The sequence below is a fragment of the Talpa occidentalis genome, unplaced genomic scaffold (assembly GCF_014898055.3).
Source record: "Talpa occidentalis isolate TD23 unplaced genomic scaffold, MPIMG_talOcc4v2.1 talOcc4.2, whole genome shotgun sequence".
Classification (NCBI taxonomy): Eukaryota; Metazoa; Chordata; class Mammalia; order Eulipotyphla; family Talpidae; genus Talpa; species Talpa occidentalis.
The window spans coordinates 69040656-69056326 of NW_023602073.1; positions in this window are offsets into that span (position 1 = coordinate 69040656).

Below are 15671 nucleotides of genomic sequence, written 5' to 3' on the forward strand. Positions count from 1 at the left end.
CTTCGGAGAAGTCTGATGTCAGCCTGATTGGCTTTCCTTTGAATGTTATATGTTTCTTCCCTCTTGGCAGCTTCATTATTTTTTCCTTGTCCTGGATTCTAGGGAGCTTTACTATTATGTGTCTTGCTGTATTTTTTCTTTCGTCGTGGAAGTTTGGTGTTCTTCTTGCTTCTTGTATATCAATTTTCAGCTCCTTCTTCACATTTGGGAAGTTCTCTTCAATTATCTCTTTGAATATTTTCTCTGTTCCTACTTCTCTCTCCTCTCCTTCTGGTATTCCTATAACTCTTATATTTCCTTTCCTCATGGAGTCAGATAGTTCCCGAAGTCTTTCTTCATTCTTTTTCCTTCGTACTTCTCTTTCCTTTTCTGTTTTGGTTCTTTTTATTTCTGTGTCTTCAAGAGCACTTATTCGTTCTTCCATTTCATCAATTCTGCTTTCATTGCTTTTCCCAGAATTCTTTAGTTCTTCCACTAATTCTTTGATCTCCTGCATTTCTTTTACTTCCCTCTTTAGGGACTCAATTTCATTCTTCTGATCGTTGATTATTTTTCCCTTATCATTGTTTTCCTTTATGACTTCTGTCAGTTTTTTAATCACGGCAATTTTAAATTCTCTTTCTGGAAGGCTCAGAAGTTCTTCCAAGTTACTGTCGTTGCAATCTGGGGGCTGGTTTTCTTTTTGTGGTGTGCTTTTTCTCTGGAGAGTTGCTAGGTTGCGTGTGGTTCTTCTCCTCCCTACTGTCTGTTTTCTAATTTGCCGTATGCGTTGGGACACTGTGTTGTTGGGACTGGCCGGCATCTTGGGTGGGCTTCTCTGCTCCCCTCTGGTTCCTCCAGGAGTCATCGGCAGCCAGGGCTGTGTGCGCATCTCCCGGGGTCTTTGTTCTTCTCTAATGGCGCCCGGAGCCCTTCGCTCACCACTGCAGCGAATCCTGCAGGGTTCGCCTCAGCTCCCGTTCACGGGGTGTGGTGGCTGCAATAGTTCCTTTCCACTCACAGTCCCGCTTGCTGCGTCGTTTGTTCTTGTGGGCCGTTTTGGTTTGTTGTTTCCCTCCTCTCTGCCGGTCGGGGAGTGCCGCCTCTGTGGGCGGGGGAGGGGAGCAGGGTTCTGCGCTTCCCTCCCTTCTAGTCCTCTTTTATGGCCACTTTCTTCTTCGGGTAGTTTGCTGGAGTCACCCGTTTATCTTCCGTGTCCCAGTTCTCACTGGGACCTGCCGCTTTTCCTCCCTATTAACTTTTTTTAATGGGAGATCTTACTCGCAGTGTCTCCTCGCCGCCATGTTGCTCCACCCCCTTCTCACCATGATTTCTTTAGATAGAAATTTCCTTCATTTTATGTTGTTGGGGATTCTTTGACTTCAAAATTTAATTATCATTTTCCTCAACACTAGAAATAATTTTCTTTATTATTTCTTCCTGTTATCAATTAAAAACATCTTAAAACTTCTAACTCCATCCTCTATATCTTTTACACTTTCCATCATACTGTTTATTTATTTCTATGCTGTATTTTGTGTGATTATTTCTTAGATCTTTTCCCGTAACCAATTCTCTTTAGTTCTGTTAAACTACTGCTAACCAAGCATTAAATTGTCCTATAGTTATATTGTTTTTCTATAATTTCTCCCTAGTTGTTTATTAAACATACCTAATTTCCTCTATATTCTTATAATTTTGCCCTAATATATTTTCATTCCTTCGTATTTCCTAAAGTTATTAAGCATATCTCCAGAGTGTTCTTTATAAACATTATCCACATCTGAGTTTTATTAATTTGGTATTGTTTCTGTTACTTCTCACATATAGTAGCTTATTTTCTTAAGTGTTTAATATGTTTTTTACTGAGAACTCATAGTTGACTGCTATTGTATGTTAGTTATATATTGGTCCAAGAAAAAAATTAGATTACGTCTTCAAGATGCCTGGGTAAAAAGGATTGTATCATATCTTTATATTAATTTAGATATTATAGTCATTTTTATGGTAATAAATCTTCCAATCCATGAGCATTGAAAATCCATCTTCTGTGTCTTCTGTTTTTTCCAACAATGTCACAGTTCCTGTGTACAGGTCTTTCTCTTTCACTTTGGTTAAATTTATTCCACACATAATTCTTCTTACTATGATTATAAGTGGTTGTGTTTTTCTGATTTCTCTTTCTGCAAGTTGGTTATTTGTGTATAGAAACACAATGAATGTTTGTATATCAATATGGCCTTTATTATGTTGAGGGATATTTCTTCAAATTAATTTTTTTGAGGATATTCATAAGAGGATGTTGAATCTTTCTTCTCAAATGCTTTTTGTGTATCTGTTGAAGTAATGATATGATTTTTGTTATTGTTTTTCAAAAGATTTATTTATACATAGAAGAGCTAGGGTGTAAGCCAGAGGTGTGGGGGGTGAGAGGATTCACCAGAGACACAGTGGGAAGTGGAAAAGGCAGATCTACTGAAATACACTGCTGAGGGGAGCAGTGGGCAAGGCAGGAGCAGTCTGCTGTGCCATGTGGATAGCTCCCTGGCCGGCCAGGGATCGAACTCGTCTTGCAGTGGCTGGCAATAGCTTGATAGTGCTGTCTTTAACCCCTGTCCCACCAGGGATGCCCTGATTTTTGTTATTTTTTATTGATGAGGTATATCATGTGTTTTGATTCATGTGTATTGAGCCATGCATCCGTATGATAAAGCTCATTGATCTTAGCGTATGATTCTTTTAGTGTATTGCTGAATTTGATTCACTAGTATTTTGTTGAAGATTTTTGCAGTTATGTTCATCAGTGATAATTATCTATTGTTTCCATTTTTTGGTGATGCCCTTTTTTAGTTTTGGAACCAGGGTAATGTTGGCTTCATAAAATGTGTTTGGAAGTTTACCCTACTTTTCAATTTTAGTGACTCATTTGAAAAGGGTAAATATTCTTCTTTAAAAGTATTGGAATTCATTCGTGAAGCCATCTGGTTGTTGGCTTTTTTATTACTCCTTTAATTTCCTTACTTCTTATATGTTTGTTAACGTTTTCTGTGTCTTTCTAATTAAGACATGGAAATGGTGCATGTTTGTAAGAATGTGTCCATTTATTCTGTCATCCATTTTTTTGCCATAACTCTCTTATGAGCCTTTGTATTTCTGTAGTATCCATTGCCACTTCTCTTTTGTTTAGATTCTCTTGTACTTTCTCTATTCTACTTTGTGAGTCTGGCTTAAGGTTTGTCTGTTTTATTAATCTTTCCAAGGAGTCAGCCTGGCTTCACTGATATTTGAATTGTCCTTTTTTTTAATGTCTGTTTTTTTAATTTCTGCTCTAATTAAATTTTTTTTTCTTCTACTGACATTTGTTTTTTTTTCTTTTTCTTTTATTTCTAGTTCTTTTAGGTTCAAGTTTAGATTACATAATTATGCTTCTTTTTGTTTCCTGAGGTAGGTCTTCATTGTTGTAACTGTCCTGCTTAGTACTGCTTTTGCTTCATCCCATAGGTTCTGTTAAGTCATGTCCTCATTTTCATTTGTCTCCAGATATTTTTTGATATTACCTTTGAATTCCTCCTTGAGCCTATAGTTGTCCTGTGGCATGCTCTGTATTCTCCACATTTTTTTAAATTAAAGTACATTAGTTTGCAACATTGATCATGATTTAGAGTTATAATTCTTAGGCCTCCCTGGTGGCCTACAGGTTAAGTCTCAGGGCTCCCATCATGACACTCCACCACTATGGCCTGAGTTTGATTCCCAGCCAGGGAGCTAACCCACATGGTGCAGCAGACCTCTCCTGTTTTGCCTGCTGTTCCCTTTAGCAGTGTATTTCAGGAATCCACCAGTTCTGCTCACCACTCTGTCTCTGGTGAATCCTTTCATCCCCCTCCACCTCTGGCCTACAACCCCGTTCATCTATACACACATAAATAAAATCTTTAAAAAAATGGAGGTATAACTCTGCCCCTTCAGGGATTGTTACCACCTCACACCCACCGCCAAAACACCCATAGTCCTCCACCATAGTCCATTTGCTACTCTCTCACTTTGTTCTCTCCTCTTTCCAGCCTTCTCTGATAGCCTCAATTCTACATTCAGGTTTCTAGAATTTGTTATCTGTCTGATTGTATGTGACGCATTGTTTTGTTTCTCTATATCCCACATATAAATGAGACCATCCAATGTTTGTCTTTCTCCTTCTGACTTATTTTGCTTAGCATAATCCTCTCCATTTTCATCCATGTTTTGCATATAATTCCACTCCTGGGTATCTCCACAAATTTTTGGTTTCCTTTTTTCTTCTTTGGATTGATTTTTTGTTTCATATTATTATGATCCAAAAAATTTCTTGATTTGATTTCAATCTTTAAAAATTTACTGACAATGTTTTGGGGGGGTCTCGATATATGGTTTATCCTTGGGAGTGTTCTACTAACTCTTGAAAAGAATGTCTATTTTGTTGTCCTAAGTGGAATGTTCAGTTAATATCTATTAAGTCCATTACATCTAATTTTTCAACTAAGGCTGTTGTTTCCTAGTTAACTTTCTCTCTGAATGAGCTGTCCATTTCAGTAAGTAGGGTGTTACCATCGTTACTATTATTGCTTCGCTGTCTATATCTATCTTTAGGTCTGATTAACATTTGCTTTATATATTTTGATGTTGCTATGTTTTGTGCATAAATATTAATAATTCTTATGTTTTCCTTTTGTATTTATCCCTTTATTATTACATTATGTCCATCTTTGTCTCTTCCTAACTTCTTTTTGGCTGGAAGTTAATTTTACCTGATACAGTGATTTCTGCTTTCTGAAAATTTTCCATTGCTGTGGAGTACTAGTTTCTATCAGTTTACTTTAGGGTAATATTTGTATTTATAGCTTAAGAGAATCTCTTTTAAGCAACATATAGCCAAGTTTTGTTTTTTAATCAATTCTGCCACTCTGTGCCTTTTGATTGGTTAATTCACTCTATTTACATTTAGGATGATTCTTAAAATATGAATCTTGGGTACTGCCATTTCATCTGTTTATTTCTTATTTCTTTTTTTTTTTTTTTTAGATTTTCTCTTTCCTTCATTAATGTAGGAGAGCTCCTTTCAATATTTCTTGTAGGGGAGGTAAAGAGTTGACAAGTTCCTTAAGCTTCTGTATATCTGGGAGGCCTTTATGTCTTTCTCATATCTGAAAGATAGTCTTGGAGATAATAATATTTTTAAATGAGTTTTTATCTTTAAGTATTTTGAATGTGTAATTCTACTTTCTCTTCTAATATGTTGTGTTTCTGCTGAGAAGTCTGATGAAAGCCTTCTATGTTGCCTGCTTTTGTTCTCCATCATCACATTCAGTATTCTTTCTTTTTTGTTTGAAATCTTGATAGTTTCGCTCTTTGCATTTATATAACCATGTGTTCTGTTAGCATTATGGAGTTATACATTAAATTCCACCCCAGAGTTGGGAAGTTTTCAGCATTTATTGGTTTCAATAAGATCTCTTTTCCCTTTTTGTTTCTTCACCTTCTGGGATACCTATAATCCCTACATTTCTATTCTTAATGGAGTCAGATATTTCGTGCAGTACATTTTCATATTTTTATATCTCACTTTTCCCTCTCCTACTATCTGAGTCATTTAGAAGTTGTTATATTTAAGCTCACTGATTTGTTCCTCCATTGTTCTATTCTCTTTCCATAGTATATAGTACTCTTAATCTCAATAGTCATTCATATCCTGAATCTTTTATTTTATTATTTGAATTTCCAATTTCTATCATTAGCTCATTAATTGTATTTCAGAGCTTTTTATCTGTTTTATTGTATCTTTTTACTTAGCTTTTCTCAGTATTTGTATATCATTTTGACTTGCTTTTCTGGTGTTTTTCTGCCTTTTTATTGCAACCATTGTGAATTCTATCTGATAGGGCAGCAAAATCTTCCATCTTTGAGGTTGGATTCTGGAATGTTGCGGTTTCCTTGTGATGTCTTGTTCACTTACTATCTCAAATTGCATGTGTTATTTTTTTCTCTGTTGCTTTAACTCTCCCTGTTTTCTTTTAAAAATCTAGATCAGCAACTTTGAGACTTAAACTGTTGTCATCTTTTACTTTTCCAGCAGGTGGCACTTTGGCTTTACTTGATTGTCTTTATTTAATTATTTATTTTTGATTTCTGTTGGCTTCTGTAGATACTTAAGTCTAAATAAGCAGTTGCTATGCCAGTAGAGTAATGTAGATGCATTCAGGGGGCTAACTGTTATAGTGAATATGTTCGGAGGGTGTGCTGGTTTGTGCTCAAAGGAATGCTCATTTCCCTTCTCTTTGGAGTTCCAGATGTGAGACTTGGCAGTCTGTCCACTGTCAGTGATCTTTGTAATGTTGTGGGGGTAGGAGTGTATTATAGAGTGCTTTTCTGTTATTCTTCTTGGTGGGGTCCCAGCCTGTGTGGAGCAGCCCAGCTTCTCAGCCAAGTATCACCTGGGACAAGAGTGTCTCTCTCCATGCCATCTCTCATCTTGCTTTCCCAGTTTCCCTGAAAGGGTTGATAGTTCTATCACCTGTGTCCCTTACTATGGACCACTGCTTCCACTCATTTTTCTCTATCCATCAGTGTCCAACATCATGAATCTGCTCTGCATTTCCTCCTAATGCAGTCTGGGTTAGTCTCTGTATTGGTCTGTAAAGTGCAGAGAGTGATTCAGAATCATTTCAGGCTATGGAATTCTCTCTGTGATGTCTCTTTCTATCAACCTGTTACCGTTTCCTCTTGGGAGTGAAATAAGGAATTTCCTCTGTCACCATCTTGGTGATATCACCAATAAATTGTATTTATTAACTTATGTATTTTGAATTGAATAAATATAGTAGATTCAGATAGCTGAATATGAAGATGAGCTTTTGAACATATTATCATCATGAAAATATACTTAGTGCCAAAGCCAAGTTGTACATGATACTTAACTAATTTTGTTATATGCCTTTTGGGGTTTTTTTCTCTGTTGCAGCCATTATTGTAGTGATTTGTTCAATTCCTTGCTCTTAAAGCCCTAGGTGGGCTTTAAGCAGCAGGTGCAACAGGAGAGGTCTGCCGCACCATGTGGAACCCTCGCTAGTGGCCAGATATCGAACTGGCGCTGCAGAGGCTGCGGGCAGCTTCGCAGCCCAGCGCTCAACTGCTGCGCCACCAGGGGAGGCCCAGTTTCTTCTCTTTCAAAGAAGAGTATTCATAACTACTACATAATGTTTCTCTGAGGAATTAATATATTGATAGATGTAAAACATGTAGAGAAATACCTGCCATGTGATAACACTAAAAACCTAGTTATTATTATCATGACAGTTATTAGATTTTCAACTAGTAAATTGTAAATAAATCACATGATCATGGGGTTAAAAAAGTGGATGATATGTAATACTTTAAAATTTGGGCCTCAGGGGCCTCCCTGGTGGCACAAGTGGTTAAAACACAACCTATGAATCTATCTGCAGCCACTGCAGCACGAGTTTGATCCCCGACCAGGGAGCTACCACATGGCACAGCAGACCTCTCCTGGCTCACCTGCTGCTCCCCTCAGCCATGTATTTCAGTCAATCTGCCTGTTCTGTTTCCCACTCTGTCTTGGTGAATCCCTTACCCCCCAACACCTCTGGCCTATACCCCAGTTCTTGTATGCATAAATAATCTTTAAAAAAATAAAATTTGGGCTGCATTTTAAAGTGAACTTCAAATTCTTCATTCAAGTGAGTTGAGTTACAAAGATTCCTACAAATGAACTTTTTCATAGGACTGAGTGAGAGTATTAATTTTAAATATACCTCCAAGCCAGCCCTGAGAAATTGAAATTTAAAAGTTATGTTAAACATATGAACCTGATTTTTTAATGGTGTTGCCTTTAGGTTTATTTAACATTCAGAAAAGGGGCTTTGGCACAACTTTGATTATCATTTTGGAAGAATGCAGAGTTTCTAACAAATGACTGTTGCTATTAGAATGTATTTTCTGTATATATTCATTTCTTTTTTTTTTTTTTTTAAAAAAAAGGGTACAGTCCAGATGCATGGGAGGGTGAGAGGATTCACCAGAGACAGAGTGGGGAACAGAACGGGCAGACTGACGAAATACACTGCTGAACGGAGCAGCGGGCGCAACAGGAGAGGTCTACCGTGCTGTGTGGGACCCTCGCCAGCTGGTCGGGATCGAACCGGCGCTGCAGAGGGTGTGGACAGCTTCACAGTGTGGTGCTCAACCGCCTGTCCTACCGGGGAGGCCCTATTCATTTCTTTTTAAAATGTTAAAATTTTATAGGCAAAAAAGGTCTTTAATATTTTGAAAGCAGGTATTCTAAGCTACGAAAAGATTGCTAAAATTTTGTTTAATCTCTTTCTGAAATCTGCAAACGAGAAACAGAGTGAATTAATACAGTCATGTAAAAACATGCATCATAAGTTTGCTGAGGAAGAATTTAAATTCTATCCCTTCCCCCCTTCCCCTATGTCAGAATATGCAATGTAGCATTTTGTCTTCAACTCACTTCAAAACATTCATGCTCGAAACTTCATTGAAGAGGTAATCAGTGTGGGCATTTTGTTTGGTGATAGGATCCTTGGAAGACAGATATTTGCTTTCCCAATCTGGTATAAAATAATTTACATTTTATTTGCCTGGAATCCTCGAGACTGATATTTGGGTTTAGGCCTATGTGAATCTGAAATCTCTCATGTTGGGCTTAATTTTCAAAAGGTGGATTTGAGTTTTGGGAAGATAAAAGTTGATGTAAAGAAAATGAGGAACTAGGGGTACAGCTTTTCTTAGTATATCCTTTTAGGTAAAAAGGGCTCATAACAAAAAAGCTGACTTTATAATTTCAAATCAGCATTTATTGCCAGTAGGGACTACTGAGGGACTGTTGATATCAGATAAAAATGATCTGGTATATTCTTACAAGTGCCGAAGTTATGGCTAAAGTACAGACTACAATTTTTGGTATCGGGGAAGGATTTTGAGAAAGAACCATAGTAAACATGATAGTAAAAATCTAGTTGATTCAATGTTTTAATCTATTGATAGTTAAGTTTATACATCTTTGAGGTCACAATGGGGACCTTGAGATGCTGTCATTAATTCTCAAAAAGATATTGCCAGCTATCTAAAAAAAGAAAAAGTTTTCTTTCAATGAATGAACTTAATTATATTTACTGGAGATAATTGTAATTATTATTATTAATATAAAGTTACTGAAATATAATTGGTATTCTCTTTATTTTTATTTTCACACACATGAGAAACATGAAGTCTTTCTTAAGTTTTCCCACAATCTTGGTCATTTAGTTTCTTTTTTCCATAAAGGTTAACATTCTTCAAGCACACATGTTCCTAAGAAAGTGACTTTCTGGAATCGAACACTACTTTTCTGTAACTAACACTGTCTCTGAATTCTATTTCATTAAGAAGAAATTGTTATTTGTATCCCTGCATCTGCAAAGGTCAAGGACATCATGTTCCTGCCTCATTGCTCTGTCCTTTAGATAATATTTCATGAAATAAAGAGCTTTAAACATATACAGATATAATCAATAGGTCATTTACATTTTAATTTGTATAAATTAGCCAACCAGATCTAGAAGTCATAGTAAGACACAGCAAGTTCTTTTAAAATCAGAAATTGCTGATGTTAGATTTATTTCCCTATGCTCAACATTAGGTTAAATAGGAGGGAGGTATGTGACAATACCATCCAGATAACAGGTAACTGAACTAATTAATTTTTAGTTAATTTACTTTATTATGTTAGATCAGTAATAATTTTGTAAAAATTGATATCAATAATCAGGAAGAGAGGATAAATTTAATTCTATTTATATACTTGGAGGGGGATTTGGTTTTGTTTCACTTGGCATCAGCTGGTGTTTTCATATTTCAATATCTAAGAAATTGCTACCATGTAATATTCGGATTCATTAAAGTTCAAACAATTGTCTTAATCATATCTTTTATAGCAAAAGGATCTAATTCAAGATCATACATAGTATTTAGTGTTTTTTAGTTTGAAACAGTTTTCTTATGTTTATTGATCTTGACAATTTTGAACATTAAAGGTCAATTATTTTTTTTTTCAGGATGCCCCTCAGTTTCGTTTGTCTGATTTTTCCACATGATTTTATTTAAATTATACATATTTGATAGGTCTATTATAAGATTGATGCTATGTTCCCTTCTTTGACTTCTCAAGAGCACATATCTTGGTTTATCTCATTATTGATGATGTTCACTTTGATTACTTTATAAAGGAGGTGTCTGCCAGACTTTTCCCACATAAAGTTACCTATTTTCTTTCTTCAATTAATAAATATTTTGTGGAACATTACTTTGAAATGATGTGAATATTCCATCCTGCTCCTTTGTACTTTATTAATGTGCTTATTAAGTGTCTTCATGGATGCTTACTTTCCTCTGATTCACCTAATGTTTCTCGGAAGATTGTTCAGGAAGCACTGGACTAGGATGAGAATGAATAAAAGCAGAAATGCTTTAATTAAACTGAGATCATTGATCTCAGGATATTCATCACACAAGGGAAGGAATCTGAGACCTAGGGAGGTTAAGTGAGATATCACGGACAAGGACCCATGAATCCTCACTCACAGCCAAAACTTTGACAGACTTAAAATCAATTATTTTTTATTGGCCATCACTTTCATGAGTTATTTTATCAGTGCAATTTAATGGCCACTGTAAAGAATTGTGGAAGATTTGAAAATGTGAATCATTGTGAATCAAAATGTAAATGAATTCTATCTATAGTACCTTATTAAAAGAAAAAAAATATGGTATATTTCATCCAGCCATTCTCTTTTTGTATTTCTTCTTGGAGGCACACAGACTGTATCATTAGCCCCCAGACATAAAAGTGAGGGAATGTCTCACAGTTTTTTAAGCATTTTCTCTATCAAACTTAAAACTACAGTTATTTAGGCAAATCCATGGTGTGACTTTTTAGACTGTAATTTTACATATTCAATTCTAAACTAAATTATTATCCTCTTCTTAAGAATCCTATCTCTTGAAATTTTCTCAAGTTGGGTGAACCTCAAAACATTGATTTCCTATCATAAAATATTTCATGTATATGAAGAACTGAAACTTTGTCATGGAAAGAAATCCATAGAAGTTGGCTAAAATGTAGTCATTCCTGGAACTTCTCTCAGAATTTGGTAAGTGAGGGTTAGCGTCTAGTATTTTGCTTTATAACAAGGAATCCAGAAGTTTATGATTCGGGTGGCTGGAAGAGCACATCACAGAAACACCATGATTAATGTAGATTAATCATTAAAAAATTCAAACTGACGTTAGAGTTGCCATGCAACATATTGAAAGAACTGAGGAAACTATGATTATTTAGCTCAGAAACTACACCAACTGCCATTCAGTGGATGTAGGCATGCATTTAAAGCTAGATTTATATATATATATATATATATATATATATATATGTACACACACATATATATGGTACAAGGTTAAGATAAAATGTAAACTAAGTATTTTTTTCATTTTTTTATTCTCTATGTTTTTTATAACATTTTTCATTCTTGCACAATGTATGCATTTTCATCTTGGTTATATTCTTCATACAGTTCTCACCCCCCTTGTTTTGACCTTCCACCCCTGCCCCCCATAGTCTGTCTCCAGTTTATAGTTGCTTGTTGATTTTGATTTTTACTTTTCATTATAATTAGTCTTTTTCCTGATCCCTTATTAGGTTTTCTATTTAGGTTTCCAGCTCCATCCCTGTTGCTGCAAATTGCATGAGTTTATCTTTTTTGATTGTTGAGCAACATTCCATTGTGTATATGTACCACATCGTCTTGATCTAGTCATCTATTTTTGGGCATTTGGGTTTTGTCCAAAGCTTAGCTATTGTAGATAGTGCTGCTATAAACATAGGGATGCAGGTGCCCTTTGGAATTAATGTTTCTGTGTCCTTTGGGTAAATACCTAGGAGTGGAATTGCTGGATCATATGGAAGCTCCGTCTTAGCAGGGTTTTTTTTTTTTTTTTTAAGATTTTATTTATTTATTTATACAAGCACTGGGTACAGTCAGAAGCGCAGGAGGGTGAGAGAATTCACCAGAGCCAGAGCATGGAACAGAAAAGGCAGACTGACGAAGTACACTGCTGAGGGGAGCAGCGGGCGCGGTAGGAGAGGTCTGCACGCCATGTGGGACCCTCGCTGGCTGCTGGAGATTGAACAGGCGCTGCAGAGGTTGAGGGCAGCTTCGCATTCCAGCACTCAACCTCTGCGCCACCAGGGAGGCCCTTTTGCAGGTTTTGGACAGATTTCGTTTGCTACTGTTTCTGTACCAATGAAAGAAATTAACATCCTTTTGAAATACTATGTTTTCTAATTGTATATAACTTTTTAGCTTGTTGTAGAATCTTTGCACAGAATTTGATAGTTCATATGAGCCACATTTTTTTTTCATATGAAAAAATCAGAACACGGTAAGTTAAAATTATTTTACAAATAGCGCATAGACCCTTGCTAGAAGAAGCAAGTAGCTCTCCTACCTGCCAGTGCCTATGAAGCTGTTTCTCTTCAACAACCTTCTACCTTTGCAGAGCAGCAGAGGCAGCTTTCCTCCCACAGATGCCCTCTTGTGACTATGCAGGCTTCTCTTTCAACAAACCTGTCCCTTTCAGGGACAACTCTTTCTGCCCGCTTGTATCTGTGCAAGCATCCTTAACTTCCCTTCCCATTTTATAATAAATCTGCCCCTTTGAAATATATATATATATATATATATATATATATGTGTATGTATACACACACACATATATATGCACGTGTGTGTGTGTGTGTGTGTGTGTGTGTGTATTAGAGAGAGGCAGATCTGGAACCTTGGAACCTAGAACTCCAGACATAGGGCCTGTTTGCTTTTTCAATTTCGCTAAGCCCCATGATGTGTCTATGTACTTCTTGAAAAAATGAAAGGCAGTTGTGGTAAATTGTAGATACAATTGTCTTTTGTTAGTTTACCTCTGCATTTTGTCTCTAACAAAATGAGAAAAATAGGACTAAAAGGACAAATCTCAACTATTTGTTCAGTTTACTTTCAGTATGCCTCACCCTAAACTCTCAGAGCTAGGTGATTTCATAGACTTTCCAAATACATTTTTCTAGGGGCAAAATCCTCAACATTGATGAAGCATGTCATAATGTGAATTCTCCCCAAATTGTAAATGTTCTAACATTTTGATGACTTGTTCTATCATGTTCATGATTTCCTCTCATTTTTCTTTCTGCTCAAGGAAATCTTTGCCTGGAGCTATACTCCATTGTTCCATACACTTTAAGGGAGAGGACTCGTATGTATTTACTTAGGATTGTCACATTTCTAGTCACTATAATATTAATACTTTTCTGTAGCTTGCTCTTTTTTGTCATTGTTGTCATCTGTTAAATGCTCAAAAAATTATTTTTATTGTTTTTAATTGACTTTGCAATGAGTATTTTCCAAGAATTTTTTTGGTAATCACATGGTAAAATAAATTGGCAATAATCAGGACTAGGTTAAGCAATAACATTTCTGACCTCTGAAGCCACCTAAGTTGTTGGTTTATCAAGATATTTAATTTAATTCCACAGTATTCAATCAATGTTTATTGATTTCCTACTTTATACCAGGTAATTACCTGGATAATGAGAGACTGAACATACATACATTCTAGATTCCTGTCCAACAAGACAATGCAGCCTTAAAGGAAAAAGATAAGTTATATGGATTTGTAATCTTTTAGGATAAGGCCTATGAAGATTAATCTCAGATATCATAAGAGGTGGGGCAGTGACCCCAAAATCATATTTTAAAAGCATGGTAAGACTTCCTAAAGGAGTTAATATGTGCTGTAAGTCTTTAAGTAGGAATAAAGTATGAAAATCACAGGGATGGAGAGAGAGAATACAAAGACAGTGAAAGAGAAAAACAGCAAGGTATATTTAGTAAAATTCAGAAGTTGGTCCAGAAACCTAGAGAGGACTGGTCACATAATATGAAGGGCCCTCTACAAAATGAAAATATGGAGTCTTTTGTTAAATTACTATTTTTTTTAAAGATTTATTTACTTACACATATAATAACTGGGGTACAGGCCAGAGGTGTGAGGGGTGAGGGATTCACCAGAGATAGAGTGGGGAACAGAACAGGCATATTGACTGAAATACACTGCTGAGGGGAGCAGTAGGCAAGTCAGGAGAGGTCTGCTGCGCCATGTGGGTAGCTCCCTGGCAGCCGGTGATTGAACTTGTGTTGCAGAGGCTGTGGCAGTTTCATAGGTTGTGTCTCAACTCCTTGCGCCATCAGGGAGGTCCCCCTTTCTTAAATTATTAAGAATTTAAAGATGATAATAGAAGTCTTTACTGAGGTCTAATTGACAAATTGTAAGGCATTTAAAGTGTAGAATATGATGATTTGATATATGTATCATGTACTGTCAAAGAATTACTATAATTTAGTTAATTAACACATTAATAACCTTACCTACTTACCTTTTATTTAGCTTTTGGTGAGCACATTTAAATTCTACTCTCTTAGCAAATTTCAGTCATATGATACAATGGTATCAGCCATAGCAATCATGTTTAATATGTTATAAATTAGATCTTCAGATTTTCTTCATCCTAGAACTGAAAATTTATACCCTTTTACCAACTTCCTTATTCCTCAACCTCCTACCACTTGGCAACCTCTTTTCTACTCTATTTCTATCAATTTAACTCTTTTTTTTAAAGATTCCACATACAAATACATATGCAATGTATTTCTTTATCTAGCAATTTTCATGGTGTTCTCCAAGATGTTCATTCATGTTTTTGTACATAGCAGAATTTACCTCTTTTTTCCCCAAAGGCTATGTAATAACTAGTTCATTGCAAAACAGATTATGTTCCCATGATGCTGGCCCCAGGCTATGAAGGATAAGGTAGGGAGGCATGGTTATAGAAAGGATAAAGTAGTATAGTGAATGATGAGCTAGGAGCGAAGATCAAGATGATCCCTGTTTGGGCAGTGTTTGGGCAGTCAACTCTATTGCCTATTTGACAGTATAAGGATATATGTAGCTTTACATTTATTTTATATTTATAAATATAATACACATTAAAAAAATTTCCATCACAAAATTTTCCTTCCATAAAAATTTGGTAACTATTTAGGAAAGAAGAAAGAAAATGAGGTAGTAATAATGATAACAGCTGATATATAGAGTATATTCCCTACTCATCATGGCATACTTCCTTCTTAAACTTCAGAAATTATCTTGTCTTTATAGTTTCTTATATACTTGTTCCCCAAATCTAGTTTTCAGTGAAACAGAGGTATACTTTACATGGATACCTGGACCAGAGGATTTAAAGAAATGAACACAAAACATTGAAGAGTCACCTTACATCTATACATTTAAAATGTCACCCAGTTCAGACTTAGTAGTTGATATTGTTGTAGGAATGATGCAGATTTATCTTTATTGAGGATCCAAACTTCAAAGTATCACAGCACACATAGATACTACTCAATAAAGACCTGTGAATATTTGAACTTTTCCCATCCTCACTTTCCATTTTTCTTTGCTCTTTTACTCTCCAGATGACATGAAAAGAAATCCTTAATTGTGGCTCAATTTACCTTATTACCTGATAATTTATC